The sequence below is a fragment of the Neovison vison genome, chromosome 6 (assembly GCF_020171115.1).
Source record: "Neovison vison isolate M4711 chromosome 6, ASM_NN_V1, whole genome shotgun sequence".
Taxonomy (NCBI): domain Eukaryota; kingdom Metazoa; phylum Chordata; class Mammalia; order Carnivora; family Mustelidae; genus Neogale; species Neogale vison.
Window position 1 is genome coordinate 98,565,521 of NC_058096.1, and position 22,623 is coordinate 98,588,143.

Here is a 22,623-nt window from a genome sequence, read left to right on the forward strand (position 1 = left end):
ATGTAAAAAAACAATTGTTACTGATAATCTCACAGAAACTTTGCTAAAATGGAGAATGGTGTGTGTTGGATTTTTGTTTGTTTTTATATATTGTACTTACTAAAATCCAAGTTAGTGTATTATGTTTTTATCAAGCCACGATGAGAACTAAGGACAATTTCCAGGTAGTTGTACTGTTTCGTCTTTCTGATAAAAGTATATGCTATTTGATACTCTGTATAAAGAAAAAAAAAAACTCCTTGGACAAACGGAGCTCTTTATTTCTGAAATTTATTCCTAAAATGCTGGATGTAAGGTCCAGGTAGAGTCTATTATCAAATAAAACATTTAGTAGAGCTGATGATAGGTATGGTGTGAGTGTTTGAATGAGATGATCTCTAAGCTTCCTTCTAATTTCAGTGTTTTGACTTTAGATGATATTTGAAAGATCCACAAGGAGCTAATTCAGGCAGGTTTCCCTAAGAACCTGAGAAAATCACATCCTGAATAATGCATTTCAATACGTGAAACTCGATTTTATTTCATTTAGTAAATAGAATCCTGAATTTGTGATTTAAAAAAGCAAGGAATTATCAAAGATATTGTGTTAGACAAGATGAACTATGACTTTTCTGTATCTAAACCATTCTAAACAGTTTGATTTTTTAATCAAATGTAGGGATGCAGATGACAGCATGCCATTTTTATCTAGTTAGATACCAAGAGAAAGGTGAGGGGCAAATTCCTGTGTGACTTAGATTTCCTGTGATTTGTAGCTTGAAAACCCAAGTCTCTGTGAGCATGCCAATACCATTTTTAAAATGGCTTCTCCATTTTTAATGTTATGGTAGAGCAGAAGCCTACATTTGTACTAAGACAATAATTGATTGCTTGCACAGCCTTGCCCATGGGTAGACTATTGAGGCACTTTTAAGTAAAAATCGAGAATTTAGTAATTATCTTTAATCTTCCTCATTTCATAACCCTTTTATTTCCTACAGATGAGATACTCTGAAATATCCTGAAAATCTGTGTGCATTTGTACGTGTGTGCATATGTATTTGTACTGATGATGTACTGTCACTAATCTTGAGCCAAGGACTTTATTTGATAATAAGTGGATCCAAAGAGCTTATCATTTCTGTATTGACCAAGTTAGGTTACTATTATCAAGAAGCTCTGAAATTGGTGAGAAAAGAAAAAAAGAGTTGGATGAGACTTCAGAATTGGATAAATCTACAGAAACTGCCTGAAGCATTTTTCCCTGAAAGCAGAAGGAATTTAAGATACAAATACAGAAATTTTATTTTATCCTGTATGGTGGTAGTTGAATACTTTATGATGCTTGATTTCCTATTATGTAAAACTTAAGGGAGATGTATGATTTTGAAATGTGGGAGAAAAAAATTAGGAAAGTGAAGAGAAAGTAAATAACACTGCAAGTTGACTTTGAGGAAAATAATTTATTTTGGGGGAATAATTTTAAAAGGAGGATAAAAACACTGTAGTTTTCAGATATTGCAAAGCTAAAATCAAAATCTAAAAAATAGGGGAAGAAAGTTAAACAGCTCTATTATTATGGCATAATTAATATCACAGCCCATAAATACAAAATATAGAATATCCAATCTTAGCATTAGGAAATATAAAGTAATAGGGAAAGTCCATCAATCTCCTGAAATACTTTATTTCCATTATTGAGCACCTAGTATGTGTTAGGCAGTGTGCTAGGCACATTGCACACAGTGTCTCTACTTTGACAATAGTTCTTCAAATTACCTATTTTCATCCAAATTTTAAGTGAAGAAATTAGTAAAGAGTTACAGAAATTACCCACAGTCACACAGGTGTTCAGTGGAAGAGCCAGGCTTTCAGTCCGAGCTATGCTGTTTCTACTACACATTTATTTCTTTGGTTAACCCTTTATCCCCAAAGACGTAAGAAGTCCATTTATGCCAGGTATTTGTTTTCTTGTGTATTTGTTTATTGTGTTTGGTAGTACATGGCATAAAGAAAATATGCCATTTAGGCTAGCTAAATTAAGGCATAAATGTAAACACAGAGAAATGAAAGCAAAAGAGAAGAGTATTTGTGTGATTGGTAAAGTACACTTGTCCTTTAAATGCTGTTTTTTTTTGTTTTGTTTTGTTTTATTTTGTTTTTAATGTCTATACATTCTTGCAAAAAAGAACAAATGATTTCAGGCTGCTTACAATAAAAAGAACTCTAAACACCATTAACTAAAGAATGAAATTCAGGCGCCAACAGATAAATTATCTAATATAGCTCCCAATTTAAACTGATCACCTCTGTTTTTTGATTTATGAACAGGAAATGAGCTTTGACTGTTGGGGACCTGGATGAAGAGCCCTGGGTTCAACTTGTCCGAGTCCGTAGCCTACAAAGTCCATCTGGTTGCACAAGGATCATTCAATTGAAGTAAGACCTAATTACTTTAATTAGACTGTAAGACTTTTACTCTTGAGTCAGTTTTCAGTAAGTTGACTTCGCATGCATCTGTTATGTGCCAAAAGTTGCTAATTTTGATTTTTTAAAAAAGGAATGAGCATTTTTCTGTGTCAAATTCTTACGTATTTCAATTTCTGTTCATTTGTTTATTTCATGGACTTGAATCCTTTTCTTCGGATATCATTACCTAAATATTTTAATTCCATTTTGGTTGTTCAAATTCGTGCAATTTTCTTGCCTTTGTAGTATGAAATCATTTTTATACAACTATAAATGTTATTGTAAGTAATCAAATTAGTCTCTCTCTCTCTCTCTTTTAGTTTAAATTGACCCACTGATTTTACTAAAAAATGACAACAACGCAGTTTGTGCCATGATTCAGCATGGCTTTGCATTACTTATTTATTTCAAGTTTATACAAGTTAACTTTTTGGAACATCTGTCTGTATGGGGTTACATACAGTCTGTGAACTTCCAGTTAGGTGTTAGAGTTTTAATATATGTTTAAAGAGGGTTTATTGTTCTTCCTGGAATACTCTTACTTTGAGGGGATGATGCTAGTGTGTAATTGAAATGCTTTTCTGTAAAGCGCTAGCACAATTAATGTTCAAATGCTGGTTCAGGCTTACTATGCAGGAAACTTAACATGGCACAGGTGATACGAAGACCCAAAAAGGCATCACAGGACCAAGAGCTAGGAGTTCTGAGCAGACCCAGCATGGCCACCAACATACTTTAAGAACTCGGACAAATCATTTAACCTTCTGAATATTCCCATAGGCCTGAATTTGAAGGGGTCAGATTAAATCAGGGAAAAATGACAAATTCATATGTCTCGAGGTCAGGCATTTAATGCAAATGTATGAAGTCTGTGGGTGTGAGACAGTAAGGAATGGTTGCCTGTGGGGAAGGAGGCTATGCCCTCATAAAGCCATTCAGATTCCAAAGTTTTAAAGCTGGACAAAGAAGTAAATTGTGTGGTGTGGGAGAGGGGAAAGCCAGAGGAGAATTAAATTTGGCCACCATAGTGAATGAAGTCTAAGCTCATTCCAGTTCAATAGATGGTTGTAAAATTTTGTGACTATGTAAAACACTTAGAATTTGTCTAGCATCTGTTGAGCTTTATATGTGTTCTTTTTTAAGTAACTGAAGATAAGTAAAATAAAAAATTTTTCAGTTTGAATTTCCCCTTTAATTGTACATTAGAATTAAGAGAAAAAGTGATTTGACCATAAAATAGTTAAATGATTCAACAGTTTAATTTTCTGAGGTGTTTTTTGTCTTTGTTGTTGTTGCTGTTTTCTTTTGTTTTGTTTTTTAATCGATTGACCTGGAATGAGAATTTTGAAGCTTGTACTGTAGTCCAAGAATAAAACCTAGCCTATAAATTACTGGTTAACAACTTCTCTACTAGTGAGTATTTTCACTAAAAAAGATCATGTATGCATCTAAAAGAGAGTCTTACAACCTATTTGTGACTACTTTCATATTCTTTAAGGAGTGTTTTGAAGTTGTATTTTCTTTTGATTAATATTTTAATGAATATTTTAAAACAAATGTTATTTTATATGGAAAAATTAAAGTGTAGTTAAATTATATTTTCTAACATAATTTTCTAGATCCATCAGTTTTTGCTCCTTTTGTATTTTCCTTTTTACAGCAATGGCATATATGTATTTCTTTTTATCATCTTTACTGACTTTTAAATCTATATTTTAGCTGAGAAAATAAGTACTTTTTATCAGATGCTAATGGCAATTAGGCAGCATGCCTAGTGGAAGATGGGAAGTGGGCCAAGTCAATATACTCTGGAGGTCTTATCTATTCTCTTTGGCTCAATTTAAGTCAGAATTTAAGTCTACAAGAAAACTGAACCCATGACTATGGGGAGCCATGTGTGTTATCTCAGTGACAAAGGGAGAATTAGAAGAAACCAGAATTTTTATACCTTTAGTTGGAATCTTCTAATAGTTTTTTTTTTCTGTATTACTTGTAGAGCTTTTCATTTCAGGATCATATGCATTTATAGATCCATTCAAGTTACTTCATGTATGATTAATTTTGAGAATGGGTGTATTGTGTGAGGCATGATTGTATCTTTCAGCTAATTTTTTCCAAGTGTTAGTACAAACTGTTACTATCTTTAAGATCTGTATCCTGAAATAGTGTTTAAATTTTTTTATTAGATGTTATAATCCAGCCATGTTGTAATGATTTTAAGTATTTAGTGTTCATTTCTTTGATAGACAAGTCAAACCTGAAGTACTTAGGCGTTAATACTCAAATGGATTAGAACTGGTTAGATCTGTTCCTTGACTGACCCAATCTGACATTAAAAGTATAAGATCTTTTTTTACCCCCAAACATTCATGATGTCCTCTGATGAAGGCTCCAGGTATTGTGGAAAATAAGAATAAACATATAAGTAAAAACATTAGCAGATATAATTTAAGGTAAGCCAAACAAGGAGGCTTTCTAATGATGCTATTTCACATCCTATCATCTTGTTTTAGGGAGGCATTTAAAAAAAATTACCAGCGTGATTAAAAATATTCTTTTTTCTCTTTAATGAATATAGTCATACATGTTTATGAATAAATTCATGAATGTTTATCTTCGGTGCTTTAGTAACACATAGAGTATATGGACAAAGTAGATGTTTAGACAACAAACTCAATTATTCCTTTATTGTCTTTCTAGGCTTATAGAATTAATGACAAGAATGTCCATTCTATTGCTTAGATCACTGATTCCCAACATTAAAACAAAGTAATGAAAACTCTAAATTGAAATAGTTAATTGCCACCCTTCTTGTATGTATACCTCATCAGTGGTTCTGAAACTAAGAACCCTCAGATTTTAATTCCTTTCATGCGACCAAAGGCTTTGATACTCAACATAAGTTCACCTTTAGCGTTTGACATTTGTTATGCAAGGCTTTCAAATGAAGTGTTTAATTAAAATTAAAGTGCCATTGTTTTTAATAGCCCAGAAAAAATGGGTATGAATTAAATTAAAAAAAAAAAGACATGATAGTGGATTTAAGAATACTGTAGCTCCTGTGTGAATACTGGAGTTGTTTGAAAAAATTTTATAAAACATTCTTATTATCAAAATCTAATTTAAGGTTTAATGATGCAGTAAAGTTGAGATGTTCACAAAGAAACCAGAATAATAACAGTAAAAATTTAGCCATAGCTTACTACAATCTAACCAAAATTTTCTGGTCAATTAGATTTGATTGTGTTAAAGAGTGACAAACTACAAAAGTAATTAGAAATCATGCATTAGTGAGTGGCTGGATACTAGTGCCTGTTAAAGGCATTTTTATGCTTCCTGAGGTTTGACACCCCTTCCTGGGTCTCTGTAAACCAAAGTACATGCAATTATCACACTCTTTATTTTTCTTGAGAAGGTTCTCACTAAACTGTTTAATAAATGTGATTTATTCCAGAATTTACTCTCTTACTTTTCTTAAGAGGCAGCCTTTGCTTAGGGTACAAGACTAATAATAATAATAATAATAATAATAATAATGGGACAGTTAAATGACCTAACAGAAGCATATATATGTAAAAATAAAACCTAGTATCATAAATAGCCTTATCACACTCAGTAGCTTTGCATTTCTAACCCAGTGGGTTTATATAGAATCTTACCAATGCTCTAAGTCCTTAAATGAGAGAGATAGGGAAGAGTGCTGATGGCACCTTGAACTTGTCCTGATCTGTCCTTAACTACTCCCATAGCTACAATGTAATTTCATCTAAATAATGGTTTTCTAGTTAATCTCAGCATGAGATCAGCTTTGTTAAGAAAAGATTTGTAGTCTGTTTCTTGTAAAGTACATTTTAATCAGTAAAAATTTTTGTTTGAGCTATATCATATACTTAACTAATATATAATTTATGAAATATTTAAATATTACAAATATTTAAATTTTATTGTACTATTACTAATAAAAATAATTTTTGTATTAGAGTGTATCCTTAAAGCTGAAGTTATATTTCTTTACAAATGCATTTCTCTCAGTACTCACTTGAAATAGCTTCCTTTCTAAAGAAATAGAAAATGACAATATTCATGTAGGGAATAAGAAGTCAACCATTAAGAGCTAAGTGATATTTTAAAGGGGAAGACCTTAATTATTAACTTTTAATTCTTTATTTAATTTAATATAATTTAATACAATTTATTGGAGAGAGGATGCATGCACTCAAGCAGGGGTGGGAGCAGAGGGAGAGGGACTAGACAACTTTGTGCTGACCTCTGAGCCTGATGTGGGGCTCAACATTGGAGCTGAAAGATCATGACCTGAGCTGAAATCAAGAATTGGGTCTTCAACCAGTTGAGCCACCCAGGTGCCCCACTTTTTATTTTTATACAGATAAATCAATTGTTAAATATTTCTTGCCTAGTTTTGTAAGATTTTTAAAAGCTTTTTGCATATCGTTTTTGAAGTAAATTTCAAAGATACCAACTTTTAACCATATTAATCAGCTTGGCAGCAATTCATTTAGTACTTGATGCTGAAAAATATCTTTACACAAGTGGCTTCATTTTCTTATTTAACTGAAGGAACTTTCTTGTTAACTTACATGGTATAAATTTCATACTTGTGTATATATTAAGTGTTTTCTTGTCCTTGAAATATCTTTTTATATTTACATTTCCAAGAAAAATAATTCTAAAACTGATTTTCTTTTTTTAAGCTAAATGTTCACCCTTTAAATGAAAGGTTGTTTGAAACCTACAAAACTTATTCTCTTATTTATATACAAAATGTGTAGCATATTAATATTTATTTATTTACTTATTTATTTGAGACAGAGAGAGTGCACACAAGTAGGCAGAGTGGCTGGCAGAGGTGGAGAGAAAAGCAGGTTCCCTGATGAGCAAGGAGCCTGATGTGGGACTCGATCCCAGGATTTTGGGATTATGACCTGAGCTGAAGGTGGCAGCTTAACTGACTGACCCAGTCAGGCATCCCAGCATATTAATATTTAGAAAATAAATTATTCTCTAAAATTTTTCAAAGATAATTTCATAGAAATATTTTTGGTGAGCCCATTTTGTATTTCAGTTACTATCTTGGGTACTAGAGGAACAAAGTTAATTATGATATAGTAATTCCCCTCAGGATGTTTACTGTTTATTGAGGATACAAATAATTATAATAGACTATGCTAAGGTAATGTGAGCATGAAAAAAGTAGCACAAAGATAGGAATATTGTTTTGTATTGTTTTGTTTTTTTTCTTAACTCTCAAGTACTTCTACCCTAGATCAATCTCTGGCTTCAGATCAAATACAAATAATAATATTTTAGAGAGCCAACTGAAGGAGCCATACCATGCTGGTCCAAAACAACCAATATAGTATAAGAATTATATGCATGTGTATTATTACCTTAATATTCAAATATGGAAAATAGTTGTTTACATGAAGTTATATATTATTTTTTATTTACTTTTCTGTTACATAATTGCTATTTTTTAAATTAACATATAATGTACTGTAAGTCCCAGGGGTACAGGTCTGTGAATTATCAGGCTTACATACTTCACAGCACTCACCATAGCCCATACCCTCCCCAATGTCCATAACCCAAACACTCTTTCCCTAATCCCCTCCCCACCGGCAACCCTCAGTTTGTTTTGTGAGATTAAGAGTCTCTTATGGCTTATCTCCCTCCCGAACCCATCTTGTTCCATTTTTTTCCTTCCCTATCCCCCACACCAAACACTTTGCCTCTCAAATTCCTCTTACCAGGGAGATCATATGATAATTGTCTTTCTCTGGTTGACTTATTTCACTCAACATAATACCCTCTAGTTCCATCCACATCATTGCAAATAGCAAGATTTCATTTCTTTTTATGACTACATAGTTATTCATTGTGTGTGTGTGTGTGTGTGTGTTTATATATATGCCACTTCTTCTTTATCCATTCTTCTGTTAATGTACATCTAGGTTATTTCCATAGTTTGGCTATTGTGGACATTGCTGCTATAAGCATTTGGGTGCACATGCCCCTTTGGATCACTACATTTGTATCTTTAAGGTAAATACCCAGTAGTGCGATTGCTGGGTCATAGGGTAGCGCTATTTGCAACCTTGAAAATAGAGCTAAACTTTGAGGAACCTCCATGCTGTTTTCCAGAATGGTTGCACCAGCTTGCATTCCCATCAACAGTGTAGGAAGGTTCCCCTTTCTCTGCATCCTTGCCAGCATCTGTTTTTTTTCTGACTTGTTAATCTGAGTACAGATTCTTTGCATCTTTGGTTAGATTTATTCCTAGGTATCTTATGGTTTGGGGTGCAATTGTAAATAGGATCAACTCCTTAATTTCTCTTTCTTCTGTCTTGCTGTTGGTGTGTAGAAATGCAACTGATGTCTATACATTGATTTTATATCCTGACACTTTACTGAATTCCTATATGAGTTCTAGTAGTTTTCAAGTGGAGTCTTTTGGGTTATCCACATAAAGTATCATACCATCTGCAAAGAGTGAGAGTTTGGCTTCTTATTTGCCAGTGTAGATGCCTTTTGTTTCTTTTTGTTGTCTGATTGCTGAGGCTAAGACTTCTAGTACTATGTTGAATAGCAGTAGTGATAGGAGACATCCCTGCTGTGTTCCTGACCTTAGCGGAAAAGCTCTCAGTTTTTCCCCATTGAGAATGATATTCTCTGTTGGTTTTTCGTAGATGACTTGTATGATATTGAGGTATGTACCCTCTGTCCCTAGACTTCGAAGAATTTTGATCAAGAAGGGATGCTATACTTTGTCCAATGCTTTTTCAGCATCTATTGAGAGTATCATATGGTTCTTGTTCTTTCTTTTATTAATGTATCCTATCAACTGATTGACTTGCAGATGTTGAACCACCCTTGTAGCCCAGGAATAAATCCCACTTGGTCGTGGTGAATAATCCTTTTTAGTGTACTGTTGGATCCTACTGGCTAATATTTTGGTGAGAATTTTCACATTTGGGTTCATCAAGGATATTGGTCTATGATTCTCCTTTTTGATGGGATATTTGTCTGGTTTTGGGATCAGGGTGATGCTGGCCTCATAAAATGAGTTTGGAAGTTTTCCTTCTATTTCTAGTTTTTGGAACAGCTTCAGGAGAATAGGTATTAATTCTTCTTTAAATGTTTGGTAGCATTCCCCTGGGAAGCCATCTGGCCCTGGGCTCTTGTTTATTGGGAGATTTTTGATGACTGCTTCAATCACCTTACTGGTTATGGGTCTGTTCAGGTTTTCTGTTTCTTCCTGGTACAGTTTTGGTAGTTTATATGTCTCTAAGGAATGCATCCATTTCTTCCGGATTGTCAAATTTGCTGGCATATAGTTGCTTATAATATGTTCTTATAATTGTTTGTATTTCCTTGGTGTTGGTTGTGATCTCTCCTCTTTTGTTCATGTTTTTATTTATTTGGGTCCTTTCTCTTTTCTTTTTGGTAAGTCTGGCCAGGGATTTATCAATCTTATTAATTCTTTCAAAGAACCAGCTCCTAGTTTTGCTGATTTGTTCTACTGTTGTTGTTGTTGTTTTGTTTCTATTTCATTGATTTCTCCTCTGATCTTTATGATTTCTCTTCTCCTGCTGGGTTTAGGCTTTCTTTGCTGTTCTTTCTCCAGCTCCTTTAGGTGTTAGGTTGTGTATTTGAGACCTTTCTTGTTTCTTGAGAAAGGCTTGTATCACTATATATTTTCCTCTCAGGACTGCCTTTGCTGTGTCCCACAGATTTTGAACAATTGTGTTTTCATTTTCATTTGTTTCCCTGAATTTTTCCAATTCTTCTTTAATGTCCTCATTGACCCATTCATTCTTTAGTAGGATGCTCTTTCACCTCCATGTATTTGGGTTCTTTCCGACTTTCCTCTTGTTGTTGAATTATAGTTTCAAAGCATTGTGGTCTGAAAATATGCAGGGAATGATCCCAGTCTTGTGGTATCAGTTGAGACCTGATTTGTGACCCAGGTTGTGATCTATTCTGGAGAATATTCCATGTGAACTAGAGAAGAATGTATATTCTGATGCTCTGGATGGAATGTTCTGATTATATCTGTGATGTCCTTCTGGTCCAGTGTGTCGTTTAAAGCCTTTATTTCCTTGTCCGGAGGTCAGGCAGACGGGAGTTACTGGGTGCTGTTCTTTGAGGGCGCACTGAGGAGTGCGGCCCCGGGCTCTCGGCTCCTCCGGGCCGGAGACCAGGAGGCCGCCATTTGTATTCCTGTCCTCCGGAACTCTATGGAAAGCGCTCAGGGAACAAAAGCTCCTGAAAGCAAACGCGAGCAGATTACTCAGCCCAGCCCCTGGTAAGGGCGGTGCAATTCTGCCTGGGGCAAAGACACTTGAGAATCACTACAACAGGCACCTCCCCTAGAAGATCAACAAGAAATCCGGCCAAGACCAAGATCACCTACCAAGGAGTGCAGTTTCAATACCAAGGAGAGCAGCAGAATTCCAGAGGAAGAGAAAGCAAAGCATGGAACTCATGGCTTTCTCCGGGTGATTTTTTAGTCTTGCAGTTAATTTAATTTTTTTCTTTTTCATTTTTTTTCTCTTCTTCTGCTAAATTTTTTTTTAACTTTTACCCTTTTCTCTTTTAACGTTTTTTAACTAGTTTATCTAATATATGTTTTTTTTCTTTTTTATACTTTTCTTTATTCATTTTCTTTTTTTAATTCTTTTCTTTTTTTTTTTCTTTTTCTTTCTTTCTTTTTGAAACTCTTTTTATCCCCTTTCTCCCCCCCTCACAATTTGGGATCTCTTCTGATTTGGTTAAAGCATATTTTCCTGGGGTTGTTGCCACCCTTTTAGTATTTTACTTGCTCCTTCATATACTCTTAGCTGGACAAAATGACAAGGCAGAAAAATTCACTACAAAAAAAAGAACAAGAGGCAGTACCGAAGGCTAGGGACCTAATCAATACAGACATTGGTAATATGTCAGATCTAGAGTTCAGAATGACAATTCTCAAGGTTCTAGCCAGGCTCGAAAAAGGCATGGAAGATATTAGAGAAGCCCTCTTTGGAGATATAAAAGCCCTTTCTGGAGAAATAAAAGAACTAAAATCTAACCAAGTTGAAATTAAAAAAGCTATTAGTGAGGTGCAATCAAAAATGGAGGCTCTCACTGCTAGGATAAATGAGGCAGAAGAAAGAATTAACGGTATAGAAGACGAAATGACAGAGAATAAAGAAGCTGAGCAAAAAAGGAACAAACAGCTACGGGACCTCGAGGGGAGAATTCAAGAGATAATTGACACCATAAGACGAAACAACATTAGAATAATTGGGATTCCAGAAGAAGAAGAAAGAGAGAGGGGAGCAGAAGGTATACTGAAGAGAATTATTGGGGAGAATTTCCCCAATATGGTAAAGGAAATGAGCATCAAAATTCAGGAGGTTCAGAGAACGCCCCTCAAAATCAATAAGAATAGGCCCACACCCCGTCACCTAGCAGTAAAATGTACAAGTCTTAGTGACAAAGAGAAAATCCTGAAAGCAGCCCGGGAAAAGAAGTCTGTAACATACAATGGTAAAAATATTAGATTGGCAGCTGACTTATCCACAGTGACCTGGCAGGCCAGAAAGAGCTGGCATGATATATTCAGAGCACTAAACGAGAAAAACATGCAGCCAAGAATACTATATCCGGCTAGGCTATCTTTGAAAATAGAAGGAGAGATTAAAAGCTTCCAGGACAAACAAAAACTGAAAGAATTTGCAAACACCAAACCAACTCTACAGGAAATACTGAAAGGGGTCCTCTAAGCAAAGAGAGAGCCTACAAGTGGTAGATCAGAAAGGAACAGAGACAATATACAGTAACAGTCACCTTACAGGCAATACAATGGCACTAAAATCATATCTCTCAATAGTTACCCTGAATGTTAATGGGCTAAATGCCCCATCAAAAGACACAGGGTATCAGAATGGATAAAGAAACAAAACCCATGTATATGTTGCCTCCAAGAAACTCATTTTAAGCCCGAAGACACCTCCAGATTTAAAGTGAGGGGGTGGAAAAGAATTTACCATGCTAATGGATATCAGAAGAAAGCAGGAGTGGCAAACCTTATATCAGATCAATTAGATTTTAAGCCAAAGACTAGAATAAGAGACGAGGAAGGACACTATATCATACTCAAAGGGTCTGTCCAACAAGATTTAACAATTTTAAATATCTATGCCACCAACGTGGGAGCAGCCAACTATATAAACCAATTAATAACAAAATCAAAGAAACACATCAACAATAATACAGTAATAGTAGGGGACTTTAACACTCCCCTCACTGAAATGGTATCATCCAAGCAAAAGATCAACAAGGAAATAAAGGCCTTAAATGACACACTGGACCAGATGGACATCACAGATATATTCAGAACATTTCATCCCAGAGCAACAGAATACACATTCTTCTCTAGTGCACATGGAACATTCTCCAGAATAGATCACACCCTGGGTCCTAAATCAGGACTCGACCGGTATCAAAAGATTGGGATCATTCCCTGCATATTTTCGGACCACAATGCTCTGAAGCTAGATCTCAACCACAAGAGGAAGTTTGGAAAGAACCCAAATGCATGGAGATTAAACAGCATCCTTCTAAAGAATGAATCGGTAAACCGGGAAATTAAAGAAGAATTGAAAAAAATCATGGAAACAAATGATAATGAAAATACAATGGTTCAAAATCTGTGGGACACAACAAAGGCAGTCCTGAGAGGAAAATATATGGTGGTACAAGCCTTTCTCAAGAATCAAGAAAGGTCTCAGGTACACAACCTAACCCTACACCTAAAGGAGCTAGAGAAAGAACAAGAAAGAAACCCTAAGCCCAGCAGGAGAAGAGAAATCGTAAAGATCAGAGCAGAAATCAATGAAATAGAAACCAAAAAAACAATAGAACAAATCAACAAAACTAGGTGCTTGTTCTTTGAAAGAATTAATAAAATTGATAAACCCCTGGCCAGACTTATCAAAAAGAAAAGAGAAAGGACCCAAATAAATAAAATAATGAATGAAAGAGGAGAGATCACAACGAACACCAAAGAAATACAAACTATTATAAGAACATACTATGAGCAACTCTACGCCAACAAATTTGACAATCTGGAAGAAATGGATGCATTCCTAGAAACATATAAACTACCACAACTGAACCAGGAAGAAATAGAAAGCCTGAACAGACCCATAACCAGTAAGGTGATTGAAACAGTCATTAAGAATCTCCAAACAAACAAAAGCCCAGGGCCAGATGGCTTCCTGGGGGAATTCTACCAAACATTTAAAGAAGAACTAATTCCTATTCTCCTGAAACTGTTCCAAAAAATAGAATTGGAAGGAAAACTTCCAAACTCGTTTTATGAGGCCAGCATCACCTTGATCCCAAAACCAGACAAGGATCCCATCAAAAAAGAGAGCTATAGACCAATATCCTTGATGAACACAGATGCGAAAATTCTCACCAAAATACTAGCCAATAGGATTCAACAGTACATTATAAGGATTATTCACCACGACCAAGTGGGATTTATTCCAGGGCTGTAAGGTTGGTTCAACATCCGCAAAGCAGTCAATGTGATACAACACATCAATAAAAGAAAGAACAAGAACCATATGATACTCTCAATAGATGCTGAAAAATCATTTGACAAAGTACAGCATCCCTTCCTGATCAAAACTCTTCAAAGTGTAGGGATAGAGTGCACATGCCTCAATATCATCAAAGCCATCTATGAAAAACCCACCGCAAATATCATTCTCAATGGAGAAAAACTGAAAGCTTTTCCTCTAAGGTCAGGAACACGGCAGGGATGTCCATTATAACCACTGCTTTCAACATAGTACTAGAAGTCCTAGCCTCGGCAATCAGACAACAAAAGGGAATTAAAGGCATCCAAATCGGCAAAGAAGAAGTCAAATTATTACTCTTCGCAGATGATATGATACTATCTGTGGAAAACCCAGAAGACTCCACTCCAAAACTGCTAGAACTTGTACAGGAATTCAGTAAAGTGTCAGGATATAAAATCAATGCACAGAAATCAGTTGCATTTCTCTACACCAACAACAAGACAGAAGAAAGAGAAATTAAGGAGTCAATCCCATTTACAATTGCACCCGAAACCATAAGATACCTAGGAATAAACCTAACCAAAGAGACCAAGAATCTATACTCAGAAAACTATAAAGTACTCATGAAGGAAATTGAGGAAGACACAAAGAAATGGAAAAATGTTCCATGTTCCTGGATTGGAAGAATAAATATTGTGAAAATGTCTATGCTACCTAAAGCAATCTACACATTTAATGCAATTCCTATCAAAGTACCATCCATCTTTTTCAAAGAAATGGAACAAATAATTCTAAAATTTATATGGAACCAGAAAAGACCTCGAATCGCCAAAGGGATATTGAAAAAGAAAGCCAAAGTTGGTGGCACCACAATTCCCGACTTCAAGCTCTAGTACAAATCTGTCATCATCAAGACAGCATGGTACTGGCACAAAAGCAGACACATAGATCAATGGAACAGAATAGAGAGCCCAGAAATAGACCCTCAACTCTATGGTCAACTAATCTTCGACAAAGCAGGAAAGAATGTCCAATGGAAAAAAGACAGCCTCTTCAATAAATGGTGTTGGGAAAATTGGACAGCCACATGCAGAAAAATGAAATTGGACTATTTCCTTACACCACACACAAAAATAGACTCAAAATGGATGAAGGACCTCAATGTGAGAAAAGAATCCATCAAAATCCTTGAGGAGAACACAGGCAGCAACCTCTTCGACCTTAGCCGCAGCAACATCTTCCTAGGAACATTGCCAAAGGCAAGGGAAGCAACAGCTAAAATGAACTATTGGGAGATCATCAAGATCAAAAGCTTTTGCACAGAAAAGGAAACAGTTAACAAAATCAAAAGACAACTGACAGGATGGGAGAAGATATTTGCAAACGACATATCAGATAAAGGACTAGTGTCCAAAATCTATAAATAACTTAGCAAACTCAACACCCGAAGAACAAATAATCCAGTCAAGAAATGGGCAGAGGACATGAACAGACATTTCTGCAAAGAAGACATCCAGATGGCGAACAGGCACATGAACAAGTGCTCCACATCACTCGGTATCAGGGAAATACAAATCAAAACCACAATGAGATATCACCTCACACCAGTCAGAATGGCTAAAATCAACAAGTCAGGAAATGACAGATGCTGGCAAGGATGCAGAGAAAGGGGAACCCTCCTACACCGTTGGTGGGAATGCAAGCTGGTGCAACCACTCTGGAAAACAGCATGGAGTTTCCTCAAAATGTTGAAAATAGAACTGCCCTATGACCCAGCAATTGCACTACTGGGTATTTACCCTAAAGATACAAACGTAGTGATCCAAAGGGGCACGTGCACCTGAATGTTTATAGCAGCAATGTCCACAATAGCCAAACTATGGAAAGAACCTAGATGTCCATCAACAGATGAATGGATCAAGAAGAGGTGGTATATATACACAATGGAATACTATGCAGCCATCAAAAGAAATGACATCTTGCCATTTGTGACAACATGGATGGAACTAGAGCGTATCATGCTTAGCAAAATAAGTCAAGCGGAGAAAGACAACTATCATATGATCTTCCTGATAGGAGGAAGTGGTGATGAAACATGGGGGCTTAAGTGGGTAGGAGAAGAATAAATGAAACAAGATGGGATTGGGAGGGAGCCAAACCATAAGTGACTCTTAATCTCACAAAACAAACTGAGGGTTGCTGGGGTGGGGGGTTGGGAGAAGGAGGGTGGGGTTATGGACATAGGGGAGGGTATGTGCTTTGGTGAGTGCTGTGAAGTGTGTAAACCTGGCGATTCACAGACCTGTACCCCTGGGGATAAAAATATAGGTTTATAAAAAATTTTAAAAAAAAAGAATTTGATCCCAGATCTATTGATTCACTTAATATCTGCAGGCTTGTTCTGGCAGACATTCTGTGTCAACCAGGAATTTTGCTTGTATACATTTACCATATAGGATAGCCTGTCAAAAATATTCATCATTTTTGAAAACTTCAGAGCATATTGATTGGCAATATAAGTTAAACCTGTCTTCTTCAGGGACAGTGATTTTAAAGTACAGAGATGATATGAACTTGGATATCCAGTTACTACTGGATTTCAAATAAATCACAGTTTTAGTAAAGAAATAGTCTTATTTACTTAACTTCCTTTTTTTACTGATTTTTTTTTGGGGGGTAGGGGTGTGTTTTACAGTAGTTTCTGAGTTTTTGTTTCAGCATTAACAAATCAGGTGGAATCTGTTTTTTTCTAGATTTCTTATGGCCATTCCGAGTGCATCATTTAGAGAAACCAGCCATAAATGTCTATTTTATTTCAATCCTTTTCTTCCTACCTTCAATATATTTCCAAATTAGATAAAAACATTATTTTTGTCCCATACTTTCAAAATTAATTTATGGCAGCCCAAGATTTTCATCCTTTCATATGGCCAGTAACAACAATAGCCATTTTGTAGTTTCATGTCTAAGGAGAATATATAGCTTTATTTCTATAAAGTCCAAAATCTCATTAAGTACTCATGGACTTTTACATAACTGGAGAATGATCAAAAGCTTTCATTATAAAATCCTCAATTTCACAGTTAGGCAAAACATACATTCTTTGAGCGGTGTTGCATGTAGGGTTTACAGGGCATTTAACAGGTAACATTTTTGCATTTTCTTTGGCCAGAAGTTTATAGGCTGATTAGAATTTGTCAAAATTTACATTCACATAGTCTGCCAAATATGTACATAGAGGAGTGTAGTAGTCAGAATAATGGCCCTGTGAGATGTTCAAGTCCAATTTTTGGAATTTGTGGATATATTATGTTACATGACAAAAGGGGGATTAAAATAGCAGATGGAATTAAGTTTGCTAATCAGATAACTTTAAAATAGGAAGAATATGGGCACCTGGGAGGCACAGTCAGTTAAGCCTCCAACTCCTGGTTTCAGCTCAGGTCATAATCTCAGGATTCTGAGATCAGGCCCTGCATTGGGCTCTAACGCCCTATGCTTAAGCTTTGCGTAAGACTTTCTCCCTCTTTCCCAGCAACCCTTCAACTCTCTCACTCTCAAATAAATAAATCTTAAAAAAAAAAAAAAAAAAAGGAAGACTATCTTTTATTATCCTGTGGCCCCATGTAATCACAAGCTTCTTTAAATATGGGAGAGGGAGAGAGAAGAGTCCATGTCAGAGTGATGTGATCTATGAGATTTACCAGCCACTGGTTGTTTTGAAGATGTGAAGAGGCACAGGCAAGGATTGGAGGTGGCCTCTAGAAACAGGAAAGGTCAAGAAAATATATACTCCCCTAGAATCTCCAGAAAGGAAGTGAGTCATGCTACTACTTTGATTTTTAGCCTTGATTAACCCAGTAATACTCATTTCAAAATCCCATCCTCCAGAACCACAAGATAATAAATTTGTGTTGTTTTATGCTATTAAGTCTGTGGTAACTTGTTACAAGGCTATAGGAAATTAATGGGCAAAGTCTAGTTTATTTGGGTAAGATAACAATATTCTTTGTTTTATGTTTTCTGTGGTTTCATAATATCTTCATAAAAACCTAGAAGAATATTTGAAACTCCATTTTCTAAAACAAAGCACCTAAGAACTAGAGAAAACATTTTGTTGTTGTGATTCGGTGCATCACTAAATATACTGAGAAAAGTGTGTTTGTTAATCTGGTCCAGTTAAATCTGGTTTACACTATAATAGATCAATCCATCTAATCAAAATTTCTCCTGTTGTTTGCCTACATAGCTGTAGTCTCTGAATCAAGAAGCGTAGCTTTATTTATTTTTATAGAATAATCCAGTGGATCATAGGATGTGCATTTATTCTTGTGTGTGCCCGGAGGCTAATATAGTGAGTGCTCTGACTGAGCATTGATGTATTTTGGAGACTTGGAAAAAAACAAAATAAAGCATATGACTGATTTATAAGTACTCAAATGTTTCATCTAGGACTTGTGAAATTTTGATTTTCTATTGCTTTTCTTCCACTTTTCCACCATGCCCATTCCCAAATTCCTTTCTGCCTATTGTATAAAATGCTCTGTCTTGGTTAAGTATCTCCCTAGTACAATTGTATGTCTTTCTGTCATTAAAATAATACAATTGTCTGGGTTATACTGACATTGGTATTATAATCATTCTCATTTCATTATCTAAACTCTTAGAAAACATGGTCAGTGTATTCACAATGTTAAAAATTAAACTAGCATTGCCTCAGCAGAAAGCATACAATTAATCCACAGGAAAGTGAAAGATGACTGTTAATGCTAATGATTACAATGCATTTAGGCCGCACATAGAAGTCACATCACTCAGTGCTGACAATGGATGCTTCATTTTTATGAACTGCAAATCACAGTTGCCAACTAGCAGTTGGGGAAAAAACAATGACAGTAACTACTGAGAATGGATAATCTATGTTCTCCCCATTTGAGACTACATAGAGTGTTATTTACTGCTTCAATTTTTTGAGCTGCCATGTGGGTTTTGTACTTTTTCCCTAACCTTCTCTACCCATTGCTGAAAACCAACATATTTTGCAACCCAAGAAGTAGTTTCTTGGGACATGGGGATTTTAGTGCTCAAACCAGAGTAGTTCCAGGGAAACCTGAATCAGTGGTCATCCTAAAACCAGTATGTAGCTTTAAGATATATTTGATATTCAACATACCTAAAACATAGTCTCCTCATATGTGCTTACAATATATTTTCTATCTTGGTGTATTGCTTTAGAACTGATCAAATCAGGAATGTAGGAATCATCATATTTTTTTCTCTTAGTCCTTTTTCCAATAATTAAACATTTCCTATGACCTATATATTTTTAAAATACTTTATTTATTTGAGAGAGAGAATGAATGGGGGTGATGGGGGTGAGTAGCAGAGGAGGTGGGAGGGACAAGCAGACTCAGAGCCCCACAAAGGTCTCCATCCCAGAACCCTGAGATCATGACCTGTCCTAAGGGCAGATGCTTAACCAACTAACCACCCAGGCCTCCCAGCACTATGACATTTTAAAATTCTTTTTTCATTTTTTGAAAATTAAATGCCTTCTCATGGTTCCAAAAATTCTACATATGAAAAGATGGGCAGAGAAAAGTCTGTTTCCTTTCCACCTTGACCAAAGTCTTTCCAGTTTCCATCCAGGTTAAAGTAGTTCTCACTGTTTTTAGTTTCATATGCATCTTTATGAATATAAATGCAAATATAAATACTGTTTTTTCCTTTGTTTCCCTTGGCAATAATCACTAATAAGAAGAATGGGCACCATATAGCATAATCAGAGGTTGTTAACAGTTCTGAAAATCATCTGGGTAAATATTGCCAGCTTACTACCCTGAGGGTAAAACAAAACAAAACAAAACAAAAAAACCTTGAATTAGGTCCTCCCTCTGCTCCCTAGTTTTTGTGCTCTATAGATTTTGGCTTTACCCTCTAGAAGGATCTTCCATTTCTATCTTCTTCCTTTTATATAAAGAAAGCAGTGGAAAGTATCCACTTATAGGTGGCTGAGCAGTTTTCCCTGCGTGTTTCCTTCCCAAAAGAAAGTTGGAAGTCCAGAGATATTTAATATGTCTTTTCTAGTTATAGTCTCTTTGCAAATACAATTCTAAATATCTTTTGTCCCCACAGAGTGTCTGTTTCATCAGATGTATTTGACAAAGGCCATTTGACTCTCTAGGATATTATGCGTATACATTTACATCTTGAAGTCATCTGTAGTTAGTAACAGTTATACCTCTTTCTTTTCAAAATATACATTTATAACTTCTTTTTCTTAATTTTCTTGGTTAGTATTTTTAGTTCAGTGTTAAGTAATACTGATAATGAGGGCTTCTGTCTTGTTTCTGATTTTGTTGGTCATGCTTCTGGTGTTGCTCCATAAACATGATAGTGGCTTTTGGACTAAGCTGGATATATTTTATCATATGGAGGAAATTGCTATCAAAATATATTTTATTGAGTATTTTAATAAAAAATGGTTATTGAATTTTGACAGGTGGTTTTTCAGCATTAAGACAATAAAATGTTTCTGAGATACATTAATATTATAACAATTTTGTTAAAAGATTTCCTAATATTGAAAATTCTTAGATTCTTAGAATAAACCCCACTTAGTCATGATGTATGATTCTTTTTGTGTATACATTGATTAAATTTGCTAGTATTAGAATTTTTGCTTTAATATTCGTAAGTGATATTGTTATGAGGGTTTGAGTGGGTATTTGCAATCTTTGTTTTACCAGGAGGTTTTCTTCTTTAACTATAATATGGAAGAAAGCTTAGAAGCTTTAAAATTGTTTGATCTTTAGAGACTTTAAAAAAATTCCCCATGAAATCCTCTGGGATTGATATCTTAGAGTTTACTTAAGACATTTTCCCCTATTTCTTCTATGTAAGACAGATCTCCCTATTTCTTCTATGTAAGTCAGTCTTCAGATTTTCCATCTCTTCTGAGGTCAGTTTTACCAAATTATATTTTCTTAGAAAATTATCCATTTAATTTGGATTTTCAGATATTTTTGCATTGTGTTTAGCAATATACTCTATTTTTTAAAGTTTATTCTTTGGTTATTTTTCTTTTATAACTTATTTTTGTGCATTTCTATTTTTTTTACAAGATAGGTTCATAAATAATTTTTTCATTCAAATAACCAGCTGTTGAATTTATTAATTCTATTATATCTTCAGTTTTCTTATCTGCTTTTTTTTTTATAATTTGTTCTGTTTTGTTTCATTGCAATTTCCCATTCCTTTTCTAATTCTTATAATAGATTCCTAATTTATTTTTATTGATTTTTTTATGGACAAATTCTCAATAATGATTCTTCTCTGAGTAATGAGATTAACTTAAGAACTACATTTTGCAGGAGTGGGAGCTACATAGTCCATGCCAAAAAAAAAAATAAATAAATATATATATGTGCATGTACATAAACATGCATAAGTATGTGTGTGTGTATGTATGTATGTAGTTATATAGAAAGGCATAAAACAACATGACATGGTTTGCTGGAGCAAAACAATTCAATGGGATACTAATTGTAGATTAAACTTAGCCACAAATCACAGAAATCCTCTTTATAAATGTAATAGTATATACTCTGATATTAACTTTTTCCATACATATAAGATTTGTGAAATATAATTATGTATGTGTCTGTGTTTTGTATACACATCACTAATAATTTGCTAATAATTTTACTTTCTTGTTGATCCCATTTTCCTTTTAGGATTTTATTCTAAAATTACTGAGGAGGGTTAAATGACCTTGTGAGTTTTGAATTTTCTTCTCCTTTATAATCTTAAAATGCATTTTCAGTTGTTTTATTTATTTATTTATTTTATTTATGGAGGGCAGAAAGCAAGTATTGCTTCCTAAAATCATAGTTTCTATGATTGTCTATTATATGTCTCTCTGACCATTAGGTCACCCAGAAGGAATGGATGACACTATTGTAAGTAGGTGTGTGTGTGTGTGTGTGTGTGTGTGTGTGTGTGTGTGTGTGTGTATGTATGAAAGAGAGAGTGGAGTCTTCAAGTTGTTTGCATATGTACTCTCTTAGCCACTAGTCATACCTGTTCCAACAAAAGTGACTGCTGTGGACTAAATTATGTATCACAGAATTCATAAATTGAAGCCTTAGCTTCCAGTGTGATGGTAGTTAGAAATGGGGCCAGGAAGGTAATTAGGTTTAGATGAGACCATAACAGTGGGTAAGAAGAGACACCAGAAAGCTTCCTTTTCCACTCACATACATCATGCATGAAGGGAGGTCCATGTGAGGACACAACAAGAATGTGGTTATCTGCAGCCCAATGAGAGAGCCCTAATCAGAGCTGGACCTTGCTGGCAGCTTGATCTTAAACTTCTAGTTGCCAGAACTGTGAGGAATATATTCCTGTTGTTCCTGTTGTTGAAGCCCCCAAGTCTATGGTATTTTGTTATGGCAGCCTGAGTTCACTATTATGTCTTTTTCAAAGTAGTTAGAAAATAATGGTTTTTACCATTGTAGTGATTATAATGAGAGATAGGCAATTTTGGAAAATGATTTTCTTTGGTCTGATACATATA

General features: G+C 35.0%; 1 protein-coding gene across 2 annotated transcripts in view; it reads left to right on the top strand.

Annotated features, from left to right (window-relative positions):
* Positions 1–22,623, top strand: part of NAALADL2 (N-acetylated alpha-linked acidic dipeptidase like 2) — a 1,286,203-nt gene that overhangs the window by 237,990 nt on the left and 1,025,590 nt on the right. For both annotated transcript variants that reach the window (XM_044251814.1, XM_044251815.1), the window contains exon 2: positions 2,311–2,418. The gene's annotated coding sequence lies outside the window, so the exon portion shown is untranslated. The remainder of the gene's footprint in view (positions 1–2,310; positions 2,419–22,623) is intronic.